The 22,500-nt window shown below is 37.1% G+C and overlaps 1 long non-coding RNA gene and 1 other non-coding gene across 2 annotated transcripts in view; one reads left to right on the plus strand and one right to left on the minus strand.

Moving 5' to 3' along the window:
* The window catches only part of LOC128248123 (uncharacterized), a 96,343-nt gene that overhangs the window by 30,257 nt on the left and 43,586 nt on the right, over positions 1–22,500 (plus strand). The window lies entirely within an intron of this gene.
* LOC128248217 (U6 spliceosomal RNA) lies at positions 18,608–18,716 on the minus strand. The gene has a single exon (XR_008264506.1). It is a non-coding gene; the product is annotated as a U6 spliceosomal RNA (small nuclear RNA).

Raw genomic sequence — 22,500 nt, forward strand, 5'->3', positions numbered from 1 at the left:
ATTTGTTTTCTTATCCAAAACTACGTCAAAAGTACTGAATGGATCTTTATGAAATTTGGAAATTATATTCTTTGCATAACGGCCATAACTCCCATGAAAATTCATATATTTTTGATGTTGATGAAATTTTAACCCGAACATAACAGATGAGCATTATTTAGAAAATGATGTCACACGTTATCGAGGCTACCATTCTTTCTGGATATGCAAAAGGGGATGACGTCTTTATTCCAAGAATTCCTCTTACTCCATCAGGAGCAGACATTCCTTTTACATTCAGAAGACTAAAATTCCCCCTTCGTGTGACTTTTGCCATGTCCATAAACAAATATCAGGGTCAAACACTGTCTGTAGCTGGTCTTCTCTTGGAAGAGCCCTGCTTCTCACATGGACAACTGTATGTTGGCTGCTCAAGAGTAGGCAGCAACAAAAAACCTATTTGTATATGCTCCACAAGGGAAAACAAGGAACATAGTTTACAATGAGGTGTTATAATCACAACAGCAAGAAAGTATGTACATGATCACCTTCTTTTACGAAACTTCATTGACTTTCATATATTTATATTGATATACATATATATATATACGTGTGTTTGGGTGTGTGTGTGTATATACATCTCTATATATAAAGATGATGCGTAGTCTAGACGGCGTTTTTAGATTTCATTATTCTCTTTAACCCGGGCAACGCCGGGTATTTCTGCTAGTAGATTATAAATATGTATGTCTGTTTGCCTATGTTTTCATATGCAAAATAAACAGGATTATATATCAAAAGCAGGGTTTCATTCAATCAGTCTTTGTTCTAACAGATACACCAAAGGGTTTGTTCCCAATCCTTTGATATATCCTGCTGATCCATAGACTGAGTGAATCTTAGTTTCAGCTATACAATCTTGTTTACCTTTACATATGCCAAATATCATAATACGCACTCACTTCAAACACTATGGAGCATTTTATGCTTTTTATACCACAGAATAAACAATATATATATATATATATATATATATATATATATATCATCATCATCATCATCATCGTTTAACGTCCGCTTTCCATGCTAGCATGGATTGGACGATTTGACTGAGGACTGGTGAAACCGGATGGCAACACCAAGCTCCAATCTAATTTGGCAGAGTTTCTACAGCTGAATGCCCTTCCTAACGCCAACCACTCAGAGAGTGTAGTGGGTGCTTTTACGTGTCACCCGCACGAAAACGGCCACGCTCGAAATGGTGTCTTTTATGTGCCACCCGCACAAGCCAGTCCAGGGGCACTGGCAACGATCTCGCTCAAAATCCTATGGGAGCCAGTCAAGCGGTACTGGCAACGGCCACGCTCAAAATGGTGCATCTCATGTGCCACCCGCACAAGAGCCAATCCAGGGGCACTGGCAATGATCTTACTTGGCTTGCCGGGTCTTCTCACGCACAGCACATTTCCAAAGGTCTCGGTCAGTAGTCATCGCCTCGGTGAGGCCCAATGTACGAAGGTCTTGCCTCACCACCTCAGCCCAGGTCTTCCTGGGCCTACCTCTTCCACGGGTTCCCTCAACTGTTAGGGTGTGGCACTTTTTCACGCAGCTATCCTCATCCATTCTCACCACATGTCCATACCAGCGCAATCGTCTCTCTTGCACACCACAACTGATGCTTCTAATGTTCAGTTTTTCTCTCAAGATACTTACACTCTGACGGGTATGCACACTGACATTACACATCCAGCGGAGCATACTGGCTTCATTCCTTGCGAGCTTACGTATGTCCTCAGCAGTTACAGCCCATGTTTCACTGCCATGTAGCATGGCTGTTCGTACATATATATATATATATATATATATATATATATATATATATATATAGATGTATATATGTATGTATGAAAGATTAAAAAGAAGGGGAAAGAGTAGGGTGAATTAGATCATGTACGACATGTGAGTTTAGAATCAGAAGATAAACCAATCAAGGTAAAAGTATTTCAGAAAACAACAAATTAGAAATTTTATCTAGTTTTGGTATGTAAGAAAGAAGACAGGACCCTGCTACCATCAGAAAAATAGTCATTTGCAGCATGCAGGAAAGGGGTGGATAGGAATTCTATGATGTGTGCTCCTTGTTGAAAATGGATACACATAAGTGTAGTGGGATTACAGGTAGACTCACAGAGAAGAAAGACTTCGTATGAAGCAAGTGCACTGGGGCAATAAGCTCTGAGGAACACTCAAGAAATAGATTATCTCAAATGCTATGATGGTGCCCTATAATTAGTCAGTAGCTGTTAATTAGGTAACCTAATTAATGGGGTTGAGGTGGTGGTGGTTGCATGCATACTGAAAGTGTAGTAGCTAGAGTAAGAACGAGCTGGAAAAAAAAGTTTAAGGAACTAATATCTCTACTGGCAGCAAAGGGCTTCTCTCACAGAGTGAAAGATAGATTGTATGGTGTTTGTCTGTGAAGTGCATTGTTGTCTGGCAATGAGAGTTGCAGCATTGTGCTACAAGACAACATAGCAGAGATCTTGAGAAGACTAGAAAGAAACAAAATAGGCATACGTCACTGGATGTGCAATGTTAGAGTGCATAAACGTTGAAGTACAAATAAACTGTGAGAAAACTGGTTATAAGAGGAATCACATGTAGTGTTCAATAAGGAGAATTGCAGTGGTATGTGCTTGTGATGCATATGGAAGATGACAGTTGTAAAAGGGTGTGATGCACGTACAAAAGGACTAGAACCTGTGAAAGAGGGAGACTCAGGAAAACTTGGATCAAAGTGGTAAAAACTGATCTTAAGCTTAAAGAAAAGGATAAAGGTCCATATTGATTGGTGATATGCAAAGCCAGAAAAGCTTGAAGAAGATTACACTAGTATAAATATGTAATGCAAGTGCTTCACATTCAGATTGACTGGAATTTATTGAGAAGAGAGACTTAGAAGGACTAGGATCAAAGAAAATGATTAAGAATTATGCTGACTGGTGATGTGCAATACTTGAGAAGCTTGGTTCCTCATGCAAGTCTGTTTGTTATAATAGGGGACAGTCAGTGATGGGGCCAGAAAACATATCAAGTTTTGTGCCTTTCATTCACTTGTAACTACTAAATCCCTATTTGATGCCCCATTTGCTTATCTGGTAAACCCTCGTTTTTCTATCATCTCTTCTCATATTCATTGCCTCTTACTAGTGGTGAATGAGAAAAGACATATCTCTCCATAGTCAATCCCTTTCCTCTATTTCCACTTGTATCTCATTCTCTTTCCAAATTATGATGCTTATGCCACCTCTCAGGTATAGGGTTTGATTCTCCGTAGTCACTTCTTGGCAACATTTTCCTGTCTTCTAGGAATATTTACACACTTTTCTAGACTGTTTTCACAGCTTTCCCACATTCAAAAATTACTTTACTTTCTGTAATAAATAAATAAATAAATAAATATATATATATATATATATATATATATATAGGTGCAGGAGTGGCGGTGTGGTAAGAAGCTTGCTTCCCAAGAACATGTTTCTGGGTTCAGTCCCACTGCATGGTACCTTGGGCAAATGTCTTCTACTACAGCCTCAGGCTATATATGATGGGCTTCTTTCAGTTTCTGTCTACCAAATACACTCACAAGACTTATGATATATGTATTTATGTGTCAATCCACTCTAAATCAGCTCTCTAATTTTTTAACCCTAGGTCGAATGTGAGGAAATGGGCAAGAAAATAAATAAAATTTTGTTTATCCTCTTGCCCACTTCTTTGCATTCGGCTCAGGGTTAGAAAATTAGAGAACTGATTTAGAGTGGATTGTAGATATTTGACATCTACTTTTTAGCATATAGGCACTGGCATTCCAGAGCCCTTAATTATAATTATATTTATAATTATATACTTTATGTGTGTGTATATATATATATATATATATATATATATATATATATATATATTTATACTTATAACATAAATATCAAATATGAGCAATGTAGCATTTTATCAGTCTTTGAAGCCACTAAGCCACTAAGCATTATTTTATCAGTCTTTGAAGCTACTAAGATGAAGAAAATGGTCCTGAAATATTAAAATTTTTCCATGTTAGAGGATTTAGGGTAAACTGTAACTTGAACCTTGATGTAATTAATTGTCAAATCATTACTTTATGTAATTTTAGCTGCAACAAAACAACACTTAAATGAAGATGTTATTGTTTACAAGAGTTGTTTATACATAGATAATTCAACCAGTAAACAATTTCCAATCCTTAGTTTAAAAATAAAAAGATGATGTTGTTTTTTTTATATCCATATAAGATGCTCTCGTGTGCACGTAACCTACACAGTAATGACATAAATTGTAGAATATATAATAATGTGTTATGTGTTGTTTAAAGTATTTCCTTTGGACACTAAGGTGTGAGGATTTATTTTATAAGTGAGTTGCACTGATATAGCAAAGGATTGTCTGGCTAAAGTGTGCTTCTTAAAAATTGAGGATGTTACACTAGAATGAAGAGCAGATAAACAACGGAAATAAGTCAGGACAATCTTTGAGTGGTACCAATCCTCCATATGATATGAAGTCAATACTTCTATTTCAGTCTAGGTTGCCTTTTGTTTTTCCTTTGTGCGGAAATATCTGTAGCTAAATTAAAAAGGGGCTCAGGACTTCATGTTTTACTTATTAGGAAATTCAAATCTGAATGCAGATGGTGATGGAAATTTGGATGGCTCTTGAGATCAAGTAGTGAAGTAGTCAACTTAAAGTCATTGACCTGAAATATTAACTGACTATTCAAATGACATACCAGCTATGATTTTTATCTTCTTGGGACACTTCATTGTTTGTTACACAGTTATATTTCATATTAGAGTGTTGGTGATTTTCAAAAGGCCTGTATAAGCTACAGAGGAAGAAATAACTGTTATGTGAGATATGGTCTTGCATATTAAAAAAAAAAAAAAAAAACTAACTCAGTCTACTATCTTTTATGTTTTATCATTTGCTTGTTTCAGTCATTGCACTGTGACCATACTGGAGCATCTCATTGAAGTCAATGTAAGTGGAGTTAATGGAATTTCTCTATTATCATCTGTATTCTCAGTTTGCTTTTGTTCCAACAGTGTTAGCTCCTTATTAGATAAACATTATCTATGGGGCACTAGCGACTCAACCACATCATCCCATTTGACTTCTTCAAACTATATCATTTGCAAGCATCACATCTTTCTGAATTTGAAGTAGACTTTCTGCTTGTGGGAAACTTGTATTCCATGAATACAAACAAACTGTATATTTTTCCATTCATAGTTGAGGGTCTCACTTCAGTAATGTTATCCCAAGCATCCATTATGTTGAACATCATCCAGAAGTCTCTAATTGCAATTCCTGTCAATTGCTTTCATAAACTGTTTGAAAGTGCTTTTCAGACAATATGCCTTGAAGTTAACTATCATACCTTGATCCACTGGCTGTAGCGAAGAAGTTGTATATTTGGTGATGTATTCTACTCTCATGTGATCAGAAGACTCATTTAGGTTCATTGGTTTGCTTGATGCATTGTCTAAAAGGAGTGATGCTTTATTGGAGAAATGTCTGGTGATAGGCCTTTCTGCAACAGGACAAAAGTGTTAGTAAACCACTCTTTGAAAAGGCTCTTAGTAATACATGCCTTCTTATTTAAACTTCCAATCACAGGTAAATTAAACTATACATAACCTTTGAAAATGATGCACATGTAGAGAATCTAATTTCATATCATAAGTGGCACTTCCTCTTAGAAAAAGCATCGAACAGTTTTTGGCATCTTTAAATCAAAGTGTTGATATTTCTTCATGAGAAATAAAAGTTCTAGCAGGCATGAGCTTCAAGTAAAGTTCAATATCCTCAACATTGTATATTTGCTGCAATGCATAGCCCTCTTTAGCAGTAACATTTTTTCAGCCGTTCAAGATAATAAGTAGCAGCTTTTGTATCAGCACTAGCAGTTCTACCAGTCATTTTTATGTCATGCAAATGCATGTGCTTCTTAAACCTTCTGAAACCAGCCTTTACTAGCCAGAAAAAATTTTTCCATAAGAAATTTTACCTCCCATTATCTGAAAACCTTCATATAAACTTCTGGCTGTTTTTAATTATTATCATGCTTATCAACACAATGTGCCAAGTCTGCTCTTGATCCATACACCCAAGAGCTGTCCCATTTTAAGAATTATTTTAGATCTATGAAAAAAATAAGGTTCAAGCAGTTAACAGAGTAACTTCTTAAGTACATGACTTAATTTTGTCTGTATTGTCACATACTGTTCTCAATGTAGACATTGCAGGCTTTAATGCTTTGGCAATGTGGCTGATTTTTTCTTCCACATCAAGCCTACAATAACTTTCAGGTGCACTCGATGGCTTCTCTCTTGACATCTTGAACTGTAGGTAAGTCGATCAGTGGCAGTGATCAACATTTATTCACAACAGATATGTATTTAAAAAATACCACCGAGAAAGAACTGTTTTATGAGAGTAAAACAATTGTCTTATTTCATGGATGTAAAGATGAAAATATGAACAGGAAAAAGTGACAGAATGAAAGGCAAGGAAGTACTGTTGGATTACACTTTGTTGAAGGGTTAACAGGTTCATGGCCACTTTACTCTTTGGATGTCTGATTTGAGCCATAAAAACTCTACACTCTTCTCACAAACACACAAGCAAAAATACACACACGCACATCTATTGTAATGACATACAATATATGTAGCTACAGATATTACTATCATCCCAATACTATTACTGCTATTGCCATTGATTATTCAAAATTAAAGGGTTGGCAGCAGTGGAGATGTTGGGTGTACTGATTTTTATGTTGGTGATAATTGCTGTATCATTAGTGATGGTGGTGGTCAAATTATCCTTGTTAATTGTATTGTTGTTGCTGCTTAGTTTTAAGTCAGTTCTCATTGATCTAAGATCAAAGACATTATGTTCAACTTTCAAAATACACCAGGGTATTGTCATTATCTCAAATTGTTGTCTCTTATTGTATATCAAGTTTCTTATCTTGTTCATACCATTGTCAATGTTGTTGATGGTGGTCATTAAAGAGACGGCGGATTGGTAATGGCAGTAGTTATATTAGTTTTAGTATTGATTGTCATTGTATATATTGATGATAGATGGTGGTGGTGGTAGTGAAAGTTGGCCTGTACATACATACATACACACACACATATATATATATATATATATATATGTGGATGTGTGTGTGTGTGTATATATATATATATATATATATATATATAGATAGATAGATAGATAGATAGATAGATAGATAGATAGATAGATAGATAAATAGATATGGAGAAAGGAGAGAGAGAAAGAGAGAAGAATCAATGGATGGATGGATGGATGTTGATTGTGACCCAGAAAATGTGTACAAAACACACACATAAATCTTCAAAGTGGAAATTGTACAGAGATTATAATTTTTCAAATTGCTAACTATTTCTAAAACACAGAGAAGTAACCTTTTGGCTAAGAAGAATGTGTAGTTTTTAGATTCTTAAAATTTACCCAACTCTCTGGGAGAGAGAAATTACAAATTTGAACTTAGTGGTCATACTTTACAAGTTTCATCATCATCATCATCATCATCGTTTAATGTCCGCTTTCCATGCCAGCATGGGTTGGACAGTTTGACTAGGGACTGGGGAGCCAGATGGCTGCACCAAACTCCAATCTGATCTGGCAGAGTTTCTACAGCTGGATGCCCTTCCTAATGCCAATCACTCTGAGAGTGTAGTGGGAGCTTTTACATACCACCAGCATGAGGGCTAGTCAGGTGGTGCTGGCAACAGCCACTCTCAAATGGTGTTTTTATGTGTCACCTGCATAGGAGCCAGTCCAGCAACACTGGCAATGCCCTCACTCGAATGTTGTTTTTCATGTACCACCGGCACAAGTGCCAGTAAGGCAACACTGGTAATGATTATGCTTGAATGGTGCTTTTTATTTGCCACCGGCATGAGGGCCAGTCAGCGGCCCTGGCAACAATCATGCTCGGATGGTGCTCTTAGCGCTCCACTAGCACAGATGCCAGTCATGCAATGCTGTCATCAAATTTGATTTTGATTTCGATTTCACTTGCTTCAACAGGTCTTCGCAAGCAGAGTTTAGTGTCCAATGAAGGAAAGGTACGCCTAAGTGGGCTGGTTACATCACTGGCATAGGCCATGGGTTATGGTCTCACTTGGCTTGCCGGGTCTTCTCAAGCACAGCATATTTCCAAAGGTCTCAGTCACTAGTCATTGCCTCAGTGAAGCCTAATATTCGAAGGTTGTGCTTCACCACCTCATCCCAGGTCTTCCTGGGTCTGTACAAAATCCTGTAACCTGAGGTAGCCATTACATGGGGATGACTACACATATACGATATATAATACAATGTATGTGTGTGTGTGTGAGGATGAGCAGGGTTGTCTGTCTGTGTTGATATTACATGTTGTTAATGGATGCCACCATTAGACAAGCAATGTTGCTTGTTTGCTTCTAATTTTCTGTGAAAAACATGTCAGGTCATGGGGAAATATTATCTTTCTTGATCTTAACAAGTAAGGGTTGGCAGTTGGCAGCTGGAAGGGCATGTGTCCATGGAAAATCTGTCTCTGCAAATTCCATCTCATTCATGCATGTCCATAAAACTGAATGTTAAAATGATGATGATGATGATAGTGGTGGTGGTGGAGGTAGTGGTGGAGGTAGTGGTGGAGGTAGTGGTGATGATGGTGATGGTGGTAGTGGTGGTGATGATGATGGTGATGATAGTGGTGGTAGTGGAGGTAGTGGTGGTGGTGGTAATGATGATGATGATGATAGTGGTGGTGGTGGTGGCAATGATGATGATGATGATGATGATAGTGGTGGTGGTGGTGGTGGTGGTGGTGGTGAAACTTAGAAACACACTGTTTCTTTTTTCCTTAATAAATAGAAGGTAGAGGTAACTGAAATACTAGCAAGGCTCATGATGGAATAAATAGATATGCAGACACTTATACATACACCGATCAATATATACACCATCTTGTAAATGTGGGAATATATACATGTACACATAAATACACATAGAGAAGTAAGCAAATGTACCCATTTTGATTTGCGCATACACATAGTGAAGCATGTGAAGTGGGCATCGGTGCCGATTTTTTCTTCCTCTGTTTTTCCATTCTTTGAACTTTCCGTCTTTCCGACGAAGGGCTCCACCCGAAACGTCATACTCTCTCTCTTTCCTTTCCCGAGCGTCTAATAACACTATCCGTATCACGTCCTCACTTTGTTGTTTTTTTGTTATTGTTTTTTGTCTTTTTTTGAACCTATATATATATATATATAGATATGCAGGGCAGGGAATCATCAATTAGTAATAAAATTAATAATTAACAATTTCTGCCGGGTAGCTCAGTATGAAAAAACCTTTTTCGGTAAATAATTTATAATCATAAATATATAGGGATTGACAGTAACCTGCTTCTCCAACATACTGAGAATTCAGAAATAGCAGTCAAAGAACTGGAGTAATAATTTGTAGTTTTGAAATCAGTAATAATTTGTAGTTTTGAAATCAGTAGTTCTTTGACTGCTATTTCTGAATTCTCAGTATGTTGGAGAAGCAGGTTACTGTCAATCCCTATATATTTATGATTATATATATATATATATATATATGCTCAAACTGGCCAGATCCAACCTCTCATAATGTCATTCTAAAAGTAATCAATCACATCATTGAAATCTCAAAGCTATGAGATAGTACATGGTCAATTCAAAACAATATAAATAAATAGGTGTTATATTTGACAGAGGAACCTGAATGATAAAGAGTTACAGCAATTCAGCCTGGCAGACTTCATTCCTCTCCAGCTACATATTTAAAAAGATTTGAGATATGCATTGAAAGCTAATAAAATTCTGGCTAGTTTTAAGGCACAGCCTTTGTTTATAGCATTGAGCTTGTTTACAGCAACAAATTTACTTCCAACAATGAGCAGTTCTATTTTATGGTGTCCATATATGAGTTGTAAGAGTGGACATATGAGAATTAAGTATCTTTGTCAAGGACACAATATAGTGTTGGCTAAGCTATATGTGTTACTGACTTTTTGTTTGTTAGTTTAAGAGTATGGGTTGATAAAGCAGAGAAACCTGCTCTTTTGTGGAAAGAAAATCACATAACACAATACACTACCATTATCTAGAACTTCTGTAAAAATAGACAGCTCTGAATATTCATAATTTAGATTGAGATTTCTTTTTGTTTGAAAGTCTGCACTTTTCCAAATTTGGGTCAAGATAACAGGATATATAGATTGAATTTCTCTTACATTTGGAAAAGTTAATTAATTAATCAAAGGTTATAAAAAAAAAGGAAATGATAAACTTTCCAGATCTTGGTAAATTAAGGCCCTTAAGCTGAATGAGGTAACATAAGCTGTGTTATGTGGTTGAAGCTAATGGGTTAATTTTTTCCCTATTTTAAATGGTTTCAAGTTACTGGGGTATAAAATTTTCACTAAACATAATTTTAATTTGTTCTAACACTACTAAAGTGACTATCGTCTCAACAAAATCCGCAAAGTACTTAGTGACAATGCATTATAGTTCCATAGCTTACTTAGTTTATTATGGAGGGGAAAATAATAGGATAAATTTAGAAGTATGAAAGTAATTACAAATTATGAAGTCTCTTGAAAATAATTCATTTTAATTTCCAATTAATTGAATATCTATAACGTCATTTAACAATTAATGGTAGTCAAACGCGTAGTTAAAAATATATTTCAACTTCTGTTTCATGCCGTGTTAACTTCTGAAGATTAACCAAACATTTATTGGAGGGAGAGGACTGTACAGTAAATTAATATTTTTAGAATATTTAAAAACCTTTAGCAATGATTCATTTTATAGAACAGCTTTCTCCATTACTGTATAGATTCTGCTTGACAGGATCTGTTGATAGTTGTGTAGCAAGCAGAGGTAGGAGAAGAATACTTTAGAGAAAGGAATATGTTCACTTTAGAGACCTAGAACTAATTTGTCTTAAATGATTCATTTTAATTAAAAAAACTGGCGACGACGGGGCAGGACTTTACTTCCTGACTTTATCTTAGAACTGAAAGGTCCCAATCACAAAGATTTAAGTCAGTAACCATTTAAGTAGAATGTTCTTTCATTTTGTTATTGTCAATCTAACAGTTCCCATTGGTTGACATTTCATTTCTCTGTTGTATTTCGTGCAAATACATTAATAGAATTACTTTTCTCATTACAGAACGTATCTGACTAACTGAAAAATCGTCTGAGATAATAAATAAATAAATAAATAAATAGATAGGTTGTATTTTTATCTAATGCTAAATTTTAGGAGTACAAACGATTTCTTCATATATATTCATGTAATTACATTGTAAAAACAATCTATGTTGTTGTTTTCAGATCGTTTTTATGTCCCGTTCATTTTCTACTTTTCGCAAGTAAATAATATATTTATAGAAAAAGATAATGAAGGAGACTGGAAATAGCAACGAAATCTTCCTCGAATCACATCCTGCTGTCTTAAAGAAAAGAAAGATTCGTTGGATAATGCAGCTGAATAAGAGACTGCATGTTTATAACGAACGTAGTTATTGATCAGGGGTTAAACAACAACAGCGGCAGCAGTAACAACAGTAACATTTACGATACTGTTTTAAACATTGCCACAAGGCCAGCAAGTGTACTGGAGGAGGCTAGTCGATTATATCAGTTTCAGTGCTTGACTAGTACTTTATTTTATGGCCTCCGAAAGGATGAAAGGTACAGTTGAATTCGGTAGTATTTGAACTCAGAAGTAAAGAGTTGGAAGAAATGCCGCTAAGTATTTCGTCCAACTTAACGATTCTGTCAACTCGCAACTTAAACAATATCGACGATATATCATCAATCATCAGTCATCACTCATACTTCAATTATCTATAGCAAAGCTGCACAGTTCGAGCTGCACAGCTGCTGTTTAGAATAAGCTATTTTGCAAAACATAAACAAGTTTAATCTCTTTTTGGCTTCATATGTTAAATCTTTATATGGTGTTTCAATTAAACATCAATAAATAAATAAAACTCTTGGTCTGTTTGTAACGTGATATACACTATTTATGAATTATTTAAACTCATACGAGTTTGCATAACAAGAAAGTGGTTCTGTGTTAGACTGCTGAAATTTAGAGCCGAGAGACTATCTTAACGTTAGTATTTTGTGTAGTTTGTTTAAACAAGAAAACTATTGTAAAGCCAATGCCTTTTTTAAAGTAGTTGCCAGTGGTCTCACTGGTCTAGGGACCCGATTTGGATGTATTTACACTGTGGCTTACCGTCAATATATAATAAAATGCTGAGTACCTTGATTTGCCTAGGGGCCTATGATACTGTTAAGATGGCCCCAGTGTAGCGTTAAATTCACAGGCAGACTCATGGCCGTTAAGAAGTGAGTTTTGCAGCATAGCTTAATAGGGGAGCAAGAAGAGTGACCACTCACTCGGAACACATTTTTCAGAATTGGTGCCTTTTATAAAATGTATAATCAATGAGCTAAAAATTGTTTGGTGTGTGTCACGGTGCCTTTTAGTTTTGTGCTCGCTCTCTAGAACCTGGCTACGGCCCTGGCCCAATTCCATCTCACTGTGTGACATCTTATGCAACTGAATTCCGCGACGGTCCAAGATCAAAAACTCCCTTGTCAGCGAATTTTGTAAATGGAAACTGTGTGGAATCACATGAGATCTGTGTGTGTGTTTATGTTTATGCGTGTATGTATGCATATATATGTGAACATGTGCGTATATATATGTGGTAGGTTTTTTTTTGGGGGGGGGTGTTCATCTTTGTGTTTTTGTTTGTTTCTCACCGGTATTGGTTTGTTTACATCCTTATAGCCTAGAGGTTTGGGAAAAGAAACAGTATCTTATAGAATAAGTATTAGGCTTAGAAAAAAAAAAAAAAGGTACTGGAAGTCATTTTGAATTATTAACCCTTTAGCATTCAAGCCAGCTACATTCAGCCTAAATATTCTACCTGTTTTAGGTTCAAACCACCCAGATGCAACCTCTCACGCCTACCCTATAATGTCTTTCTGAAAATAAGCAATCACATTATGAAAATCTCAAAGCTTCAAGATAATGCATGATTAATTCAAAGCACTGTAAATAAATAAGCATTCACATTTGACAAAGTAGAGTGAATGCCAAAGGGTTAAACCTTTGAAGGTTGTTCCACATTAAGACCACAGTCCAGTGAATGAAACAAATAAAAGATTGAAAGAAAAATCACTAGTTATCCTTTTGGATCTTGATCAAAGTCTGTTAAATTCTTTGTACTTATTGTTTATATATATCAGCAGCGAACTGGTAAAAATTGTTAGAATGTGGTACAGAATGACTTATTGTATTTGTTTCAAGTCTTTGGATATATAGAATTGTCAAAGCAGACAGCAGATCTTTGTTGCAGTCTTCTACCAGCTCCTGTCAAACTGTCCAACCCATCTCAGCATGGAATCATCATCATCATCATCATCATCGTTTAACGTCCGCTTTCCATGCTAGCATGGGTTGGACGACTTGACTGAGGACTGGTGAAACCGGATGGCAACACCAGGCTCCAATCTAAATTTGGCAGAGTTTCTACAGCTGGATGCCCTTCCTAACGCCAACCACTCAGAGAGTGTAGTAGGTGCTTTTACGTGTCACCTGCACGAAGGCCAGTCAGGCGATACTGGCAACAGCCACACTCGAAATGGTGTCTTTTATGTGCCACCCGCACAAGCCAGTCCAGGGGCACTGGCAACGATCTCGCTCGAAAATCCTACGGAAGCCAGTCAGGCGGTACTGGCAACGGCCACGCTCAAAATGGTGCATCTTATGTGCCACCCGCACAAGAGCCAGTCCAGGGGCACTGGCAACGATCTTACTTGGCTTGCCGGGTCTTCTCACGCACAGCACATTTCCAAAGGTCTCGGTCAGTAGTCATCGCCTCGGTGAGGCCCAATGTACGAAGGTCTTGCCTCACCACCTCAGCCCAGGTCTTCCTTGGCCTACCTCTTCCACGTGTTCCCTCAACTGTTAGGGTGTGGCACTTTTTCACGCAGCTATCCTCATCCATTCTCACCACATGTCCATACCAGCGCAATCGTCTCTCTTGCACACCACAACTGATGCTTCTAATGTTCAGCTTTTCTCTCAAGATACTTACACTCTGACGGGTATTCACATTGACATTACACATCCAACGGAGCATACTGGCTTCATTCCTTGCGAGCTTACGTATGTCCTCAGCAGTTACAGCCCATGTTTCACTGCCATGTAGCATGGCTGTTCGTACACATGCGTCATACAGTCTACCTTTTACTCTGAGTGGGATGCTAAATGATGATGATGATGATAATGACAATGATGACAATGACGTTGACGAAGACAATGATGATGATAATGATGATGCCCACTGACAAAATTGGTTCTATTGATCTAAACATATACAGTGATAGAACTGGAAAGTCCTTAAGCAACTACCTAGGTATTTCAGCTAATCACTCTCCATGACAACACACCAGCTGACAGGTGAGAATGCATAAGGACTTCCAAGTCATGTGAAATCTGTCTCATTTCTGTACATGGGTTGTAACTCACCTGCAGGTTTGTTTGTACAAGCTAAATATTACATCTGTACACACTCTCTCTACATAAGCACAGGTTATGTGTGGTAAGAAGCTCATTTTGGAATCACATGGTTTCAGTTTCAGTTCTACTGATCACCACCTCAGGCAAGTGTCTTCTTCTATAGCCCCAGGTTAGCCCCAAACATAAATGCAAAGACACACACACACACACACACACACACACACACACACACACACACACACACACACACACACACACACACACACATACATGATGCACTTCTTTCAGTCTCTGTATCCAAGTCCACTTACAAGACTTTGGTCAGCCTGAGAGGTAGAAGACTGTTACCAAAAGTGTCAAGCACTAGGACTGAACCTGGAACCATGTGGTTGGGAAGCGAGCTACTTACCACAGCCATGCAGTTGTATTTTCCCAGAAATTTCATCATCATTTTAATAACCGCTTTACTATGTTTGCGTTGGTCAGACAGAGTTTATTGAAGCAGATTTTTTTATGACTGGATGCCTTCCTGTTGCCAACCCTCACCTATTTCCAAGGCAGGGAACATTTATCCATGGCCAGACATAATTATGCAGAATATTGGAAATGAATGATACTGCTTGTATGACTGATATTCATTTGCAACTAACATAGTGTGAAGAGAAGGGAATACAAACACAACACACACACACACTCATTCATGCACACTCACACACACACACATACAGACATACACACACTCATGCACTCACACACACACACACACACACACACACACACACATCTACATATATGTACAATAGGCTTCTTCTAGCTTCCATCAATCAGATCCACTCACAAGTCTTTGGCTGGTCCAGGGCTATAGTAGAAGAAACATGCCCAAGGTGCCATGAAGTGGGACTGAACCCAAAAATCATGTAGTTGGGAAGTAAACGTTATCCACTTAGCCATACCTACACCTTTGTAAGTGCAAAGTATCAAAGTCTAGTGGTTTCTATGCAGCAAATATTATGTATGTAATATTCTCTCTACACAAGCCTATGTGCATCCAAAGAAACCATAAGTATTTTTTTATTCTTTACTTGTTTCAGTCATTTAACTGCACCCTTAAAGGGTTTTTTGTCAAAGAAATCAACCCCAGGACTTATTCTTTGTAAGTCTAATAGAATAAGTATTCTATAATAGAATAATAGAATACTTATCCTATAATAGAATAAGTATTCTGATAGACTGATAGAATGAGTATTCCATCAGTCTCTTTAGCTGAACTGCTAAGTTACTGGGATGTAAACATACCAACATCAGTTGTCTAGCGGTGATGGGGATAGAAACACAGACACAAAAACACATACATATGAATATATACATATACATATGCAACAGGCTTCTTTGAGTTTCTGTCTACCAAATCCACTCACAAGGCTTTGGTAGGCCCGCGGTTATAGTAGAAGACATTTGCCCAAGGTGTCACACAGTGGGACTGAACCCAGAACCATGTGGTTGGGAAGCAAGCTTCTTACCACATAGCCATGCCTGTGCCTGTGTGTATATTTAAGTGATATCTTAGTGATATCTGACACACTGTATTTTATGGATATTTCATTCTGTAGTGATAGTTAGATGATAATGACAGAATCAGCTAAACGGAGTTATAATATGAATGTTTGTATCATGCCACAAGCCTATACAAAGCCTTGAACCCAGCACTGCAATCTAACAACACTCAGTAAGTATACTGTGTTCCTGCTGCTTACAACAGAAAGCAGTGTAGTCCCATTCTGCATGGTATCTATTTATATCCAGGTAAAATTCAAGCAGCTAAAGTTAGTTACTTTGTCCCATGGACACAGTGTAGCCTTAGTCAAAATTCTAGCAATAGCAATGAACTTACAGTTAGTAAATAAGAATTCTGTGAGTGTGTTCTTCTGTGACACTAGCTGATAATTAAGGATTTTTTTATGTCTGTGTTTATGCATGGTTGCCCTCATGACTAATACATATGGAGTGCTCACACCTGTTTGTTTGTTGGCTTCTTTATGTTTTATCTAAACTGATAAAAATCAATACTTACTTTGAATATTTATCAATCATTTTATATGTACAATGGGTTCTTTTTCTGTCAATGGGTTGAATTTCTAATATGCTTTGTGAGTTTGTATAAATAATTGTAACAGCAGTTATTGAATGACACTGTATGTATGCACATGTATATATAGATACATACACACACACACACATGTGTGCGCATGCACACACACACACACACACACTCACACACACACACACACACACACACACACACACACACACACACACACACACACACACACACAAATGATATTATAGATGCAGGTGCGGCTGTATAGTTAAAAAGTTTGCTTTCCAGCCACAAGGTTTGGGGTTCAATCTTACTATGTAGCACCTGGGGCAAGTGTATTTTATTACAGACCCAGGCTGACAAAACCTTGTGAGTGGATTTGGTAAATTGAAACTGAAAGAAGCCCATCATTTACATATGTGTGTGTGTACATAGACACACACACACACACACACACACACACATATATATATGCAGCTGATGAAGACTGATCAGATTTACGTTGTGAAACGTATTTGAAGAGTCTGAAACCGGTCCTGCATTATCCTTAATCTGGGTTGTCCATTTTCGAATGTTCTTCCTAAAGTAAGACAAATTTTTCATGTTTGTTGCACACATGCATTTTTGCCAGTATATACGCAGTGAAGCTATACAATAGCGTCATATTTATATTGATTGCTATTTTCCAGTAAATATTGGTGCCTTGTTGTACCACTCTTCTGAATTTATATATATATATATATATATATATATATAATGTGCGGGCGACACATGAAATATTTCGAGCGAGATCGTTGCCAGTGCCCCTGGACTGGCTCTTGTGCGGGTGACACATGAAATTATTCGAGTGAGTTCGTTGCCAGTGCCCCTGAACTGGCTCTTGTGTGGGACCGTCGTAGGATTTTCGAGCGAGATCGTTGCCAGTGCCCCTGGACTGGCTCATGTACGGGCGACACATGAAATCTTTCGAGCGGGATCGTTACCGGTGCCCCTGGACTGGCTCATGTGCGGGCGACACATGAAATGTTTCGAGCGGGATCGTTGCCGGTGCCCCTGGATTGGCTCATGTGCGGGCGACACATGAAATCTTCCGAGCGGGATCGTTGCCGGTGCCCCTGGGCTGGCTCTTGTGCGGGTGACACGTGAGGTTTTTCGAGCGAGATCGTTGCCAGTGCCCCTGGGCTGGCTCTTGTGCGGGTGACACGTAAAAGCACCCACTACACTCTCTGAGTGGTTGGCGTTAGGAAGGGCATCCAGCTGTAGAAACTCTGCCAAATCAGATTGGAGCCTGGTGTAGCCATCTGGTTTCACCAGTCCTCAGTCAAATCGTCCAACCCATGCTAGCATGGAAAGCAGACGTTAAACGACGACAACAACGACAACATATATATATATATATATATATATATATATATATATATATATATATACTCTTTTACTTGTTTCAGTCATTTGACTGTGGCCATGCTGGAGCACCACCTTTGGTCGAGCAAATCGCCCCCGGGACTTATTCTTTGTAAGTCTAGTACTTATTCTATCGGTCTGTTTTGCCAAACCGCTAAGTGAAGGGGACATAAACACACCAGCATCGGTTGTCAAGCAATGCTAGGAGGACAAACACAGAGACAAACACACACACACACATATATACATATATACGATAGGCTTCTTTCAGTTTCTGTCTACCAAATCCACTCACAAGGCTTTGGTCAGCCCGAGGCTATAGTAGAAGACACTTGCCCAAGATGCCACGCAGTGGGACTGAACCCGGAACCATGTGGTTGGTAAGCAAGCTACTTACCATACAGCCACTCCTGCGCCTATGTAAAAAATATGGAATGCTTCACGAATTTGCGTGTCATCCTTGCGCAGGGGCCATGCTAATCTTCTCAGTATCATTCTAATTTTAGTATATGTACTGTCGAATGGTCATTACGAATTATTAGCACTAAGCTGTGTTTATGTATGATCAGAATTACATTTCTTTTATTAGCCTGAAATATGTTTGTCACATATTTCAACTACTAAAGGTAAATACACTGCAGTGACTGTGGAGAAAAAGTCTCTCTTATGGTAAAAAGGTGTAAAAATACCTGGTCCATTCTTGGCTAGAGCCAAGAAACTTGAGACATCGATGTCTGAGATTCCTAATAGATGGTGACACCAAATGGACAGGGTGTTTTTACACCTTTTTACTATAAGTGAAATTTTTTTCTCCACAGTAACTGCAGTGTATTTGTCTTTTAGCACTTGAAGTATGTGAGAGACATGTTTCAACTTATCTAATTCTGCTCAATGGTCATTAAATATTTTTCCTTTATTGGAGAAAAATTTGGTTTGCAGCTATTTCCAGTAGTCATTATAGGTTCATTACTGATAGATTTATTCAATTAATCTATTGATCAGTTGCGAAAAGTTGAATAACCTAAGAGATTAATGCTACTTTTTAGGGTGTTCACCTTTCTCGGCAGATGAATAAACTAATTAAGTAAACCTATCAGTAATGAACCGATATTGACTACTAGAAACAGCTGTAAACTAAATTTTCCTCCAAAAAAGGAAAAATATGTCATAACAATTATCTATACCTTGTTTTGAATATCACTCTGTATAAAGCCAAAGTAATTGAAACACAACCATGGATTTACAATATAGAATAGTGATGAACTATAACATTGGACCCTGCCACAAGAATACTTGGAGTTCTTTACTAATATTAATGGTACTGTTAGCCTGGTGTACTAACAGAGAGCTTGTGAAGTATTTTGCCTGGATTGATAATTCCTCACAAATAACTCACTATGTTGATGACCTTGTTCTTAAAGCTGAATCACTACCAGAGCTAGAGAAGAAATTCCAGGTATGGAAACAAGGTCTAAAATTGAAGGGCCTTAGAGATAACCTAGCAAAGACCAAAGTTTTAGTAAGGAGGAAGGCAGACAAATCACAGATCCCTTCAGGAAGATGGCCCTGCTTGATATGTAGAAAAGTCATAGGTAGAAACTCCATAAGATGCACCTGGTGTGAGCTTTGGACACATAAGAGGTGCAGCAGCATCAGAGGAAGGTTAATGGGGAAAATCACTTTTGGAAGATGCACAGGAACAATAAACACCAAAAATGTACAGAATATAAACTCCATCGACTGTCAGATGGGTAAGCTAGAGGTAGTAGATAGTTTCCGCTATCTAGGAGACCAAGTTTGTAGTGGAGGTGGATGTGCTGAGAGTGTAGCTGTGAGAATAAGATTAGGCTGGGCAAAGTTCAGAGAGTTCCTACCTTTACTGGCAACAAAGGGCCTCTCTGTCAGAGTGATAGGCAGATTGTATGATGCCTGTGTGTGAACAGCTATACTACATGGCAGTGAAACATGGGTTGTGACAGCCAAAGATATGTGTAGGCTTGATCTCGTTTGCTGAACTACTGAGTTACAGGGATGTAAACACACCAACACAAGTTGTCAAGCGGTGATAGGGGCACAAGCAAAGACACAAAGACACACACATACATATGTGATGGGCTTCTTTCAGTTTCCGTCACCCACATCCACTCACAAGGCTTTGGTTAGTCCAAAGCTGTAGTAGAAGACACTTGCCCAAGGTTCCACAAAGTGGGACTGAACCTGGGACCACATGGTGAACCATGCAACCACACCAGTGCCTATGTATATATATATATATATATATATATATATATATATATATATATATATATATATATATATATATATATATATATATATATATATATTATGTATATGTAACAACACAAACAAGAATGAAGAAAATCCCATTTTTATTTGATTATTACACTATTCATTGCTGATGATTATTTCTATTGTGCCAGCATACTTAGATGTAGCAGGGGAAAAAAAGGTACAAAATACCAATCAAACTAATACATCTGAAAATCTATGTTAATACAATACTATCAAGGTTGTAGTGAACCCTGGGGGCTATGACAGGAAGCAAAACAGAAAAGAGATTTAACGAGAGTATTCTCCCTCATGCTTCTAGAATGTTTGAGAGCTTTCTGGAAGCTTCCAGTTTACGTTGAAGTCAGGGACTTCCAGTTCATCCCTTATGTAAAGGAAGGAAATTCTAAATTCGTACCACTCCATGTCTGTCTAGCCTCAGGCTGGCATTGAGTCAAGCCACCGCACTTTACACCCACTCGTGCACACGTTCACCTCACTTACTTGGAAACATGTAACTGCAAACAGAACATATTCATGTAATGTTATAAGCTTTCCTTCAATTAACCTTATATGTTAATGCATTACCTCCAGTAATAAATATGTTATGACTTATTACAAATGTCTCATGAATTTCTCTTTTCTTGTTATGATCAAGATGGTGACCCCTCTTTCTCTCATACTGACTAAATTATAGCGTATCATTAAATCGACGTTACCACCAAAAATGGATAACCCTGACATCACTAAGGTAATCCAAAATAGGCTAAATTCAAAGTGAACTGAGATAATGTTGCTAATAAATGAACACATACAAAAAGAATGTTAAGAAGAAATATTATATTCTAAGACATGCCAGTTTGTTATTTAAAGTTACGATGACGTCAGTAGGAAGTGAAAAAACGAAAAAAATATAGATAGAAATTTTACATCAAAACATTTAGTTATCTAGAAATTCTACATCATGACATTTAGTAAACAAGCATGCTTGCAATATCATGGACTTGATGACTGCAGTTAGTGAGGTTAAGGCCAACATAAATAAAGATCAGCTGATCAATGCATTTATCCATCTCAGAATCTGCATTAAGACTGATGGAAGTGAATAGCCTTGTGGCATGTGTATGTGAGAATACGAGTACCAAATTCTATAAAAAGCATATTGGTTTTTCTTATAGATTTTTTTTATTTTCCTTAAATTGTCAATTAAAATTTTGCTCTCTAGTAACTGATGCACCCTGTATATATGTTTATGTGTGTGTGTGTGTGTGTGTGTGAGCATGCATGTGTGAATATACATGTGTGGGTATATATACATACATACACACACATATAAATTTACATATTTATTACTATGTGTGTATATATATATATGTATATACATGTATATATATATATATATATATATATATATATATATATATATATATGTATATATATATATTCACATATATATATGTATATATATATATATATGTATATATATGTATATATATGTGTATATATATATATATATATATATATATATATATATATATATATATATATATATATATATATATATATATGTATTAATAAGATAGGAGATGGAATGTGTATTAGACTTTATTGAGTATGGGTTGCAACATATGTCATACTCAATAAAGTCTAATACACCTGATGAAGGCTAGAGGGTATATCAGCTGAAACGTTGTGTTAACAACAAACAAGATGAGGACAAATACCCATCAAATGTAAATAATGTACCTGAGTTACTTGTTTTTGATCATTCAGCTAGCAATGCTTTTTGTTACAAATATCTGTGATTGAATTCATTTTTATAATATTAATTGAAAGCTAGGGAGAAAATGCTTATCTGTATGTTTTCTTTAAAAGAAAAACTTTATGAGTGACACTTGAAAAACATGACTGTTTCATGCTCACATTTCTCATATGATTTCTTGTTCTCGTGGGAATACTCCAAATGTCATAGACTTTTTACTTGCGTGGCCACTCTAATAACTTTCTTCATGAAACTGCATTGTTGC

Source organism: Octopus bimaculoides, chromosome 6, assembly GCF_046866305.1.
Source record: "Octopus bimaculoides isolate indiv1 chromosome 6, ASM4686630v1, whole genome shotgun sequence".
In the NCBI taxonomy this organism is placed as follows: Eukaryota; Metazoa; Mollusca; class Cephalopoda; order Octopoda; family Octopodidae; genus Octopus; species Octopus bimaculoides.